At 35.6% G+C, this 13,003-nt stretch overlaps 1 gene; it reads left to right on the top strand.

The window, feature by feature from the left end:
* The first annotated feature begins 4,779 nt into the window (after nt 1–4,779).
* On the top strand, nt 4,780–4,936 carry LOC117182391.
* Nucleotides 4,937–13,003: the final 8,067 nt, after the last annotated feature.

Raw genomic sequence — 13,003 nt, forward strand, 5'->3', positions numbered from 1 at the left:
ACATCAAGACGTAGTTGACCGGTGCCGATTATGTGGAGATACCAACGAATCCATCGAGCACATTATTGATGGCTGTCGCGTAATGGCTCAGAGAGAATATACACACAGACATAATGATGTAGCGGGCATTATACATCAACAACTTGCCCTAAACCTAGGACTCTTAAAAGAATGGGTGCTCATCTATAGATACATTCCAATGCCCGTTTTAGAAAGCATCCGTTCATCCCATTGTGATTTCGGCTACAGGCAATGTGCACGCAAGATGCACTGAACATCTTGAATATTTAGGAGTCAGTAGGGTATTGGCAGCAGCTCAGAAGGCGGTTTTATTAAACACCTGTCGCATTGTAAGAAACTTTCTTGATCATCAGGAAGCGAGCGACTAAAGACCCGTGGAGTGGCAGGTGGTAGCTCTAAGAAAGCATCTAGAGGTGACTGTTGTCACCTACAAAGCTCGTGGCCGCTCGTAATTGTATACCTACAACATCATCGCTGGAGGTTTCAACCATCGTATTAAATTATTTGAATTAAGTTATAACATTCTAATCTTATCAGTCACTTGACTGAGTCCGTGGCTATGATGTATCACCGGGTTTACCCGAGTAAAAGTTTAATAAAAGCACATAATAATAATAATAATAATAATAATACATTTTTCACTTTATGTATTCATTTTATTGATCATCATATTCAATTTTAAGATTCAAAACATATTTACAATTCATATGATAGCACATACGTAAAATAATAAAATGTAAATGTATTCCAATTAGCGTCAATATCACGGGCTACCTCAACCGGACCATCTGCAGGAAGATCATTCACTTCTTTTTCAGGCAACAACATGAGTTGCGTTCCAGGCGACCACTCGGGTGAATTGGTGGGTGAAGTAAAGAAGTGGGCGCACTTTACTAGGGTGAAGTGGAAGGAGAATGTTAGAATGAAGGGTTTCGAGTGTGCTTCGGGTGTATGTTTGGTGAAAGATAGTTGAGGTTACGTTACACAAAACTTTAAAAAAATGCAATAACAGGATAAGAAGATTTTAATTGCTGCTTCAGTAATTATCTCATTGTTATTACAAACAGTGATGTGTTCAATAATAATGGAAAGTGATGAAGATACTAAATTTTAGTCTACTACTAAGCTTGCGATTCCCGCCACTTCTACCCGCCATAATTCCACTGTTCACTCACTTTCACCTACCTAGTTTCAGTGGGTGAAATTGTCACCCGTCGAGTGACCCCCACTCTTCACCCGAGTGACCACTGAACGGTTCACCCGAGTGAAGCCCAACACTCACCTAACATCGTGGAACGGCTCGGAGTGCACCCGGGTGGTCCCCTGGAACGCACCCATGGAGGGGATTATTTTTGTTTCGAAAAAATTTCGCGGACCGCGTGAAAATCCTTTGCCCGAAAACGCAGAAAGCATACTCGATAACCGCTTTTATGGATTTCTCTGTAGGTTATTTTCGTCAAGAGAACCTCCATTTGTTTAACTTCATAGTCATCGATTCATTTTTGCAAATAAAATATATACCTTGGCACCTTTTGACACTTTGAATTTTCAAACCTACAAATTTTGCTCTGAGCGACGAGTGATCGTGAAATTCATAAGTCAGTTTCCTCCTTTAGACAGGTTAACGATAAGCAAGATGTGGACACTAAATGCTTTCTAGATAAAGGATTATAGACGCCATCTAGCGTATACTCCGATCCCTTAGATAATATAAATCATGAAGACACATTCCTTCCAGATAGTTTTTAGATAATTAACTTGAAAATGTAAATGAGATAAAAGCAATCACAAACAGAAAATCATAAATAATTACTCATGTATTTCTGTTTGTTTTTTGATTGCTTTATTCATGAAAGTGTGGCTCACGAATAAATTAAAGGTTGTATAAACACTTAGATTGCATTTTTATTTCAACCGCATTAAAATAACCCCAAAGCCGGTTCAAGCCCTCCAACGGGTGATTACCGGCAACAACAAACATGGTGGTTCGCGCATTGCTAGGCTATGTGTTTGCGGGGTGTGGGCAGGGGAACAACGCTGCGCCATCTAGCGTAAACTCCGAGCGGGATCAGACTCATAATCAAGGTCGCCTATATAAGTGGTCAGAGCCTGAGGATGAATATGCTTAGCTCTCTTCTGGAAGGACTATACTCAGGCTAGGCCCACTACGTGAAAAATGAATGGCGATATTCTGCGCCCTCTACCACTGTCAGGAGAACGGTAGAAATTCGTATATGTTGGTGCACATGTATGTACATGTCCTCTTCCCCACATGTATTCAATCCTAAAATAATTTAACAAAAAAGGAAGAATAAAGAAAAAATGAACTAAATGAGAAATGCAAAATGAGAAATGAATGTGTGAATCTTTATTTTTAAGCCGAAATAATCATAGGTTCCCTGGCGGACCGAAGGAACAAAATCAAACATCTACAAAGTACCCGTAAAGACCCCATTGGGTCCCTATTCGGTACACTTTTTAAAAAACTCAAGAAAACAGTAAGATCAACTTTTAAACTGTTGAAATTCGGATTCTACGTTAAATTTTCTATCAGAAACTCACGGAGTAATCGCAATACTTTTTTTGCAGCGTTAAAAATGTGACAAATGTCAATAACTTCTGCTAAAGGTCACTTCAAGTGCATCTAATAGCTCAAGTAGTATGTTGCGCGTGAAGATTAAAAATAAAATTCTCTCTCACTTGCATCGCAGCGTCGTCGTCTGAGGTTTCCACTGCGTGGCGCTAGCATCCAGACAAAATTCTTAAGGTTACCAACGGAACGCTTATTAACTGTTACTAACAGAAGGTGCACTTGAAGGCGCCTTCGGCTAATGTAAATGGCAGGTATTTTATTTTTTAAAGTTTTTAACGCAGTAAGAAAAAGTAATGCGATTACGCCGTGAGTTTCTAATGCAGATTGTAACGTAGAATCCGAATTTCAACAATTTAAAAGTTGATTTTGCTGTTTTTTTAAAGTTTTTTTTTTGAAGGAACGGAATGGGGACCCAATGGGGTCTTTACGGGCACTTTGTAGAGGATCCATTTGACTCCTTCGGTCCTTCAGGGTTAGCTTCTGCCACTCGGCATATGCAGTGGCAGCGACCCACTGTAGGCCTATTAATCGTCGGGCTGAAAACCTATCTCCAATCACCTCTTTATCTTTTTTTTAGGACCACAGCAACTCACTGTACAAGCATTTCGATCCATTAAAAAAAAATTTCACTTTTTACGTGTACATCATGACAGCTAAAAATGTCAACAAATGCCATCTACCTATTGCCATCTATTTTGAACCCCTCGCTGTCCCTCAATACCCCACACCGATGTCCTAGAAATTCTCCATTTTTTCTATACGAGTTCACCGTGCCCGACTTTACTTATTGAGAAGACCTCAAACTATCTGCTTTAAACCTGCTCATCTGAGAAACCATGCGCACATACAACTTAAACAGCTGATCAAGTCAGCCCTGACATCAATATTTTTCCACCCATATTGAAAAATAAAAGTTTAAATAACGCGGAAATTTTTTTCGGCAAATTTTAATAAATATTAAAGGATCGTTTGTAGCCTTGCAAACAGTTGGAGGAAGAAAAAATTTATGTATGCAAAGAATAATTATCGACGGACATATTTAGGTTTTACAGCAGAAGTTTGACTTTTAACTTTCTCTGACGGTAATCATGCAATCTGTCTTACCCACAGACCCCTAGAAGTTCGAAGTTGTTTACTGGCCGCGCTAGTGCTGCTTTGACAAAGCAAAGGCTGATACGTATGTCAGACCAAATAGGTTTATTTGCATTTTAAGTGCAAACATTAGTTTTTGCATTATTTGTGCATAATGTTCGTGAGCTATTTTTCTTGTTTTGTCCCATTTTGATCAGTATAAACCTCATAACTAGCCCATTGAAAACATTGCAAATTGCTTGCAGGGTTTGACGACAGCACGGTCGGTATTTCTCCAAAATAGTAATTAAAAAAAAACTTTTTTCACTATTCAAATTATTTACGACCAGAGACACATTCTTGCATGCCTTCTACTTATCGTGCTAAATTTTTAATACAATATCTCATTCCGTGGACGTAAGTTGGGAAAGAAAACTTCCACTGGTATTTTCTTTAAAAAAAAATTTCTCAAAATTTCCACGGGACCAAAGCAGAAACATGGACTTTATTACCTCCTCTTTCATTTCCTAAACTTTCAGAACGATACCTCATTTCGTTTAGACGTAAGTTGGGAAATAAAAATTGAAGACCAGGTTCGGTCACGTGACCCTCTCGTCACATGGCCATAAGGACTGTTTGAGAGCTGATATCTAATTTGTTGCCATCATTTTCAACCTGGTGATTATCGTTACAGTGCACAACTGAAAACTAAAAGAGGGAGCGGTACCTTCTATATTATAACCATAAAAACAGAGTAATATTTTGAGAAAGGAACCTGTCGATAAGAAAATTGACGTCGAAAATGATTACAAAATTTAAATAAAAACTGCTTTCAAACATACTTCCATCATCTTTCGTTTTTCCTTAGAACACTTTTTTGTGAAAAAAGCATTAGAAAAACAAGCAGAAATATATAAATAATTATTCCGCTAATTATTTATGTATTTTTATTTGTTTCTATATTTGTTTTCTTAATTTCTTAGATTTTTTAATTACATTATCTCCAAATCATCTGGATATGACCTCAAGCATCTATTATCCTATCTTAAAAACCTACGGGTTCGTTTGATGGCACCACCGTCGATTATAGGTCTGCACTTCTAAAGCATTGAGTGACCACAGCCTGGTTCCTCCATAGCGAGGCTCTTCCATTGCACTACGGTCGAGAGCTGAACCTTGCGTATAGCCCTAATGTGGATATCTCGGACGTATAATTTTTGTTAGTCGACACTGCGTACGAGTTGTCTCGAATCAAACGATATCCATAGGGATTTCATAACTTCCACCTCGCAGGATATTCCGACGGGTTATCCCTGGAATAACCCGGGACTGTCAGGGGTACATAAAACTGTTCCATATAAGATACATAACAGTTTTAGAATTGTTATATAACTGTTATAGAATTGCCCTAGATTTTTCACAACGCAGCGCACCGAAGTTCTACAATTGTTCTAGTAATGTTACAGATCGGTTTTCACAGCGTTCTAGATCTGTTACAGAACTGTTACATAAAACTGGTAACCGAGTTCTAGAATTTGTTATATAAATATTACAGATCGTACGTCACAGTATTCCCAAACTGTTACAGAATTGTTCTAGCGTATGGGGGATGACATAGTTACTCGCATGTTTGTAACCTGTTACTAACCTGTTCTAGAAAACTTTCATTTGTGTTCTAGAATAGCTACAAATCTGTTCTGTAACCATGTTTGCTGGTGAGTAGCGAGAGAAAACTTTGAACCACTTTCTCTCTCTCTCTCTCTCAGACAAGATGCTCTCAAACGAATCTATTACTAGATTATGTAATAACTGAAAAAATTATTGGAATATCTAAAAGAGCAATTAGACATTAGTCTATAAATATTTATGATGATTTGAACATTGTCCTTAGGACGAATTTAGCAACTACAACTACTCTGAAAACTTGTAGAAGCGGATTAGAAGTTATACGGCAAAATTACGATACTGTGCAAAATTTTAGTCAAAGATTAAGCAGTGCATATAACGAGTTAATTTATACAATTCAGTCAGAATATTCGTCCGGAATAAAGCACAAATTAGTCCTACAAGTGGAGAAAAAATCTGCTACTAAAAGATACGTACTGAACCTTCGAGAAGACGTTAGTAATCAAGTGCGACCTTTAAAGTCATGATATTTTTTATGAAGCTGTGCAGGAGGCTCTTGAAGCAGAATTGTGGAGCAGAAAACGTCTTCGTACAAAACTCTTCTCTGGCGGACCGAAGGAACCGAAAGGAGCCTCTACAAAGTACTCTTAAAGACGCCACTGAGTCCCCCTTCGGTTCCTTCTCGAAAAACTAAAAAAACAGCAAGATCAACTTTTAAATTGTTGAAATTCGGATTGTACGTTACAATTTCCATTAGAAACTCACAGAGTAATCGCAATATTTTTTTTAGCAGCGTTAAAAACTTTAAAAAATAAAATACCTGTCATTTACATGTGCCGAATGCGCCTTCAAGTGCATCTTCTTTTAGTAGCAGTTAATAAGTGCTCTGTCGGTAATTTTAAGAATTTTGTTGGATGCTAGCGCCGCGCAGTGAAAACCACAGTCAACAACGCTGCGATGCAAGTGGAAGAGAATTTTATTTTTAAACTTCGCGCCCAACATACTACTTGAGCTATAATGGATGCGCTTGAGGTTACCATCAGCAGAAGTTAATGACAATTCAAAAAAAATTGAACGCTGCAAAAAAAGTATTGCGATTATTACGTGAGTTTCTAATGGAAATTTTAACGTGGAATCCGAATTTCAACAATTTAAAAGTTGATCTTGCTGTTTTTTTAGTTTTTTAATAAGGAACCGAACCCTACTGCAAATACCTATATAGATGCCTGTAAAGGTCACTAATAGGATTCTATATAAGGATCCTATAAGTGACCTATATAGGATCCTATAGGTGACCTATATAGGATCCTATATAGGGTTACCTATATAGGTCAGTATCGGTGCCACCTACAGGAAATGAAAAAGCTTCCGGCATAGGATCCGTAATAGAATCCTAAATGACTCTATGGCAAGGGTATGGGTTCTTTCTTCCTACGTGAGAATCCATATAAGAACATATACAGGGTCCTACTACTAGGCATTCGCATAGTCATAAATAACTACTGCGCAGCTGTATCTATTATAGGAAACTAGTACGCAACACTTCCGGTTCATCATCGGTCCTAGACAGGTTACTAATAGGATTCTATATAGTTATCCTATGCAGGAAACTGTTTCATTTCCTATAGGTGGCTCCTATACTGATCCATATAGGTGACCCTATATAGGATCCTATATAGGTCACTTATAGGATCCTTATATAGAATCCTAATAGTGACCTAAATAGGTATTTGCAATTGGAAAGGATACTCAATGGGGTCTTTAAGGGCACTTTGTAGAGACTTCTTTGGGTTCCTTCGGTCCGCCAGGGTTGATGGCACCTCGTTAACAACGGAGCGAACTAGAAAAGACCACCTGAAGTGAGGAATATTTTGGATATGGGGGATTAAAAAAACCCATTAGAATGATATGAAGTAAGAAACCCTGGCAGACCAAAGGAACCGAATGGACCCTCTACAAAGTATCTGTTGCAAAAAAACTATTGCGATTATTCCGTGACCTTCTATAGGAAATTTAACGTAGAATCCGAATTTCAACCATGTAAAACTTGATTTGCTGTTTTTTCGAGTTTTTTAAAAAGGAACCGCCATTAATGGTACTACAAAAAATCGAGTACGAAGCAATCGAGCAAATTAAAGAAAAGAATCGAATGCGCGCAACTTCAGAGGAAAAAAACAGGTAAGAAGAATTCAAGCTTTATTAAGCAAAACTAGATTGAAGTACGTAGAAAAAGCGGCAGCTCCTAAGGGTGGCGTCCCATGAGTCCGGAATGCGTTGCGTTTTCCAGATTGCGTTAAATCACTAGAGGCTATGTAGTATGTGTACCGACCCTACCCAGCAAACATTGTTACAGAACAGATCTGTAACTGTTCTAGAATACAAAAGAACTTGTTCTAAAACAGGTTGGTAACAGGTTACGAACATGCGAGTATACATTTCAAGAACAATTCTAGAACTCAATTACAAATGTTGTGTAACAAATCTGTAACAGATCGAGAACGCTGTGATAACCGATCTGTAACATTTCTAGAACAGTTCCAGAACACAATTACAAATGTTGTATAAGAAATCTGTAATAGATCTAGAACACTGTGACAACCGATCTGTTCTAGAACAAACTTGGAACAAAAGTTATAGAACGTCTCTGCTTGGTCAGTTCTAGAGCAATAACAGAACAACTGTTCTAAAACAGTTATTAATCTTCGTCCCGAATTCGTTCTAGAACACACTTTTAACAGGGTTTCTGGGGCTTCGATATAACACTATTATGGCAAAGTGGTAGAACAAACTTGTAACAAATGTTACAGAACGCCTGTGATTAGTCAGTTCTAGAACAATTACGTATCAAGTGTTCTGGCACAGTTATTAATCCTTGTTCCTAATTCGTTCTAAAACACACTTGTAACAGGGTTCTTAAACACCCTTGTAACAGTGTTCTAGAACTTCGATATAACACTATCACGACACAGTTCTAGAAAAAACTTAAAACAAATATTATAGAACGTCTGTAATCAGTTTGTTCCAGGACAATCCCATAGCAACTGTTACAGAACAGTGCTGTCACATAGTCCGAGAACAGTTCGCTTACAATGCTTTCACAGTGTTCTAGAATACTGTTACCTTTTTGTTCTAGCAAAGTTCGGTCAAAATTTTGTCACTGCGTTCTAGTAATGCGTTCTGGTAATGATTTTCTGATGGCGTCGTTCCGCGGTCTGCATGTTCATGTCCCTGTTTTAAATTAAGTCTGAATTTGGAGTGAAAAATTGGTTAGTTTCAATATTTTTGTTCGAAACGATAAACTTTCTTTTCTTTATATGATCTTTAAGATTATAAGTTGTTCATTTCTTAAGTAAATGAATGTATTTCTGAAAGACAGTAAGGAAAATTTAGGCATTGATAAAAAATACCTTTTACGTTCTATCTTATATCATACAATAAAAATGTCATCAAAGAATACTTATAATTTTTGTATACCTTTGAACACTTTAAAATTCGAAAATACTTCAGCTTTTGCATTTGTTTTGCATTTTCAAATCAGCTATCATTCCGTCACTTCCGTTTTACACATTGTTAGTGCGTAAAATTTGTTTTCCATTGTCCCATGCGTGCGTTTAAACATAGCTGACATTATGGACGCAATTCAGGAACAAATAGGAAGACTTATCTTCCGTGAGATCCGCCTAAAGACTCTCCCACAATGGTCACAAAAGTACGCAGCCGATGTCCTCTGCGGTGAAACGCAAGCATGGGACTATGGGAAAACAACTTAACGCACAGGTGATGCGTTTTCCACCACGGGGAAAAACAAAAGGATAGTTTCAATTTTTTTTATGAATAAACAAATATGACGAAAAAATGGGCATTTTTTATATTTGACGTTCCCGGTACTCGTAAATAGCAGGAAGATGGTTAAAATCGCCTAATTTTCATAGAGTGACATTAGTTAAAGATGTTCCAATATTATACAATGAACAAAAGAAATTTGTAAACAAATTATTTTTGTAAAACTGTTTTCTACGATTTTTCGTAATTATACCTTTAATTAAGTTATGTTGCTAAAAATTTGAATGGAAACAATACTATATTGAAAAAATTTCTCTTAAAAGTATAATTGTTATATTATAAACAAATTTAATGAACAAATGCAGGAATCAGGCATTTTTCGAAAGAAAAATTCGTTTTTTCCGATGTCAATTTTTTAAAATTAGGAAATTTATAATAATTTTAGCGAAATTAATAATTTGTTGATTGATCTTATGATTTTTTCATAATAAATTAAATAGACAAATGCATTATTCAGGCATTTATTGGCAGAAAAGTTCGGGTTTTTCAATGCTAGTCATTTTTATGATTTCTTTAAACAAATTTAATGAACAAATGTATTAATTAGGCATTTTTCTACAGAAAAATTAGTTTTTTTCTATTTCAACTTTATTAATTAGAAATTTCATGATAACTTCAGCAAAATTCATAATTTTTCAATGAATTTTATAATTTTTTAAAACAAATTTAAGAAAAAATGCATTATTCGCGCATCTATCGATAGAACAATTATTTTCTGTTCGATGACAGTTTTTTTAATTGGGAACTTAATGAAAATTTCATTACCATTCATACTTAGTTTATAAATTCTTTGATTTGTTGAATTTTATTTTAAAGAATCATAAAATTTATCAACTCATCATGAATGTTGCTGAATTTATTATGAAGATACCACTTAAAAGTCTGACATGGAAAAAAAAAGAATTTTGCTCTTGACATATGCCCCAATAATGCATTTGTTTAAAATATCTAAAAATTATAAACTTGGCTGAAGTTATCATAAAATTTCTAATTAAAAAAGTTGACATAGAAAAAAACGTATTATTCTGTCGACAAATGCCTGATTAATGCATTTGTTTTTTCAATTTTTTTGAATAAATCTTAAAATTTATCAACTTATTATGAATGTTGCTGAAATTGTTATGAAGTTAGACTGGCATTAAAAAAGCCGAATTTCTTTTAGCGAAAAATGCTTAAATAATACATTTGTTTATTAAATTTAAAAAAAAACATAAGATTGATCCACAAATGATGAATTTTGCTAAAATTATCATAAAGTTCCTAATTTAAAAAAATTGACATTGAAAAAAACGAATATATATTTTCTAAAAGTGCCTCATTACTGCATTTGTTCATTAAATTTGTTAATAATATAAATACTTATAATCTTAAGAAAAAGTGTTTATATAATGTTTCCATTCAAATTTCTTGGAATATAACTAAAAAAGCGTATAATTATGGAAAATCGTAAAAAACATTTTTTAAACAAATAGGTTGTTAAATTTGTTTGTTTGTTTATTGTATAATATTGGAACATTTTTAGCTAATGTTACTCTATGTAACTCAGCCGATTTGAACAATTTTCCTGTTATTTACGAGCACGGGAAAGGCAAATAGAAAAAATGGCCATTTTTTGCGTCATATTTGTTCACTTATAAAAAAATTAAAACCATAATTCAAAAACCAGGTATGACAACTCTCTTAGCAATCTGATCACCATTTTTCAAAATTTTTTGGTCTTAATCGGTCAGTATTTGTGGACTGTACGGTCCGCGTGTTCTTTGCGTGGTTTACTTATGTTTTTTCCAAGTGTCACCTAAGCTTTTAAGCGAAATTGTATTATATTATTTTTTAAGATTAAAAAATTATGATTGGATTCGCCAAAGTCTCGCGAAATTTGACAGGAACAGTCATTTCACATGCCTGGGCACAGAAAATTCAATAAAATGAAAATGTCTGCTAGACATTTTAAGCTGACCATTGCGGGAGAGTCTTTAGGCGGATCTTATGATAGATTAGTCTTCCTATTTGTTCCTGAATTGTGTTTATGTCAGCTGCGTTGTATGATATAGAATAGTACGTAAAAGGTATTTTTTATAAATGCATACATTTTCCTTGCCAGCAAATACTTTCTTTAACTGTTCCAGATCAAAAAAGGAACTGTGCTCTATAACAGTTGTTACAAGATGGTGACAGAGCTGTTCTAGAACAAAAAGGTAACAGTGTTCTAGAACACTGTGACAAAATTGTGACAGAACTGTTCTTGAACTATGAGAGAGCACTTTTCTGTAATAGTTGCTATGAAATTGTTCTAGAACAAACTGATCAAAGATGTTCTATAATATTTGTTTTAAGTTTGTTCTAGAACTGTGCCGTAATAGTGTTATATCGAAGTGCTAGAACACTCCCAGATAACAATTCGTGCGCGTATGTTACGCGCACATCGATGCACGCATGACATGCATGCCAAGATTCACCATGTTCGCCCACATTTTGTGATTGTAACTGAAGTGCGTGCACAAGGTGTGGCACAATGCGAGCATGTTCACAATCACCCTGTGACGAAATTTTGCGGCGCGTACATGCGCGCAACATGAATACCCAGTAGGGGCACAAAATGTTTAATTTATAAATTAACATCATTTATTATTTAATGCTTATAAAAGATATAAATTGCCTTTTCAATAAGGGTGCCGTCCTGTAGATGTAACGCAACCGCATCACAGAACAGAATGTCAAAGATGTGAAAGAGATAGAGAATCTATATTTTTTGCAATCATGAGAGTCAAAGAGATAAATAAATCTGCCCGTCTCTTGCACTCTTGCTTTACGCCGGCATTTTCTGCGCACATGGGACTGCGCGAAACTAGCTGGACAGCTGTCGACTAGCCCAATGCCTTTTTTAACATTGCAACGTGTTGGTGTGTGCCGGTTCTAGTTTTGTGAGAATCACGAAGTAGTAGAAGAAGACTAGAGACCAGATTAGAGCTTCCCTTCAGTGAAAATATAAAATTAGAAATTGTCATCTGCTATGGAGTATCGAGTGTGTTTATAGGTTGAGTTTGGTTATATCAAGTGGCAATTGGTGTCACGAACGCAGTGATAATGCTTGTATAATTTATACAATTATATGAATAATTCCATTAACCCTTAAACGACCAAAACGCCACTACCGGTACACTGGCTTTCAACGGCCAATAACTAAGACTATTCGACACTAGAAAAAATTGAGACACATATATTTTTATTGCTTAAGATCTCTTCTTTCCGACGGTGCCAATGAAATTCCTCAAAAAATTTACTTATTATCCCAAAATGCAGTTTAAACAAAAAAAAACGTGATTTTTCGTGCCTATTTTTTTTGCGAACCATTTTCCAAAGCTTTTCGAGTCTGTAATTAACCTGGAATCTCACTAGCGGGTGGAATAAGTGTCTAAACTTTGAGGATCCATGGTTCAAAGATCGATTTTTCGTTTTAGTATTTTCAAAATGGCGTTTTAATGGCAAAATTTTTGTGAAAACATTCATGAATTTTTTTACAATAAACGATGCACTTTTCGGAAAAATCATTGGGAATAAAAAGTTCTTGTAATCAGCCAAGGAATACGTCTGAATTTTTTCGAAGCGTTTTGCGCAAAATTTTGGATTTTGCATATGAACAATTTTTGCAAAATTCAAAATTTTGCTCAAAACGCTCCGGAAAAATTCAGGCGTATTTCTCGGCTGATTACAAGAACTTTTTATTCTTGATAAATTTTCCGAAAAGCCCATAGTTTTTCAATAAAAATTTCCAACGACTCCGTAACCTTTATTGCACTCTGACATCAAACCACACCTTCACCGCATTGTCATCCTGGGAATTTTCGAGTA

Source organism: Belonocnema kinseyi, chromosome 10, assembly GCF_010883055.1.
Source record: "Belonocnema kinseyi isolate 2016_QV_RU_SX_M_011 chromosome 10, B_treatae_v1, whole genome shotgun sequence".
NCBI lineage: Eukaryota > Metazoa > Arthropoda > Insecta > Hymenoptera > Cynipidae > Belonocnema > Belonocnema kinseyi.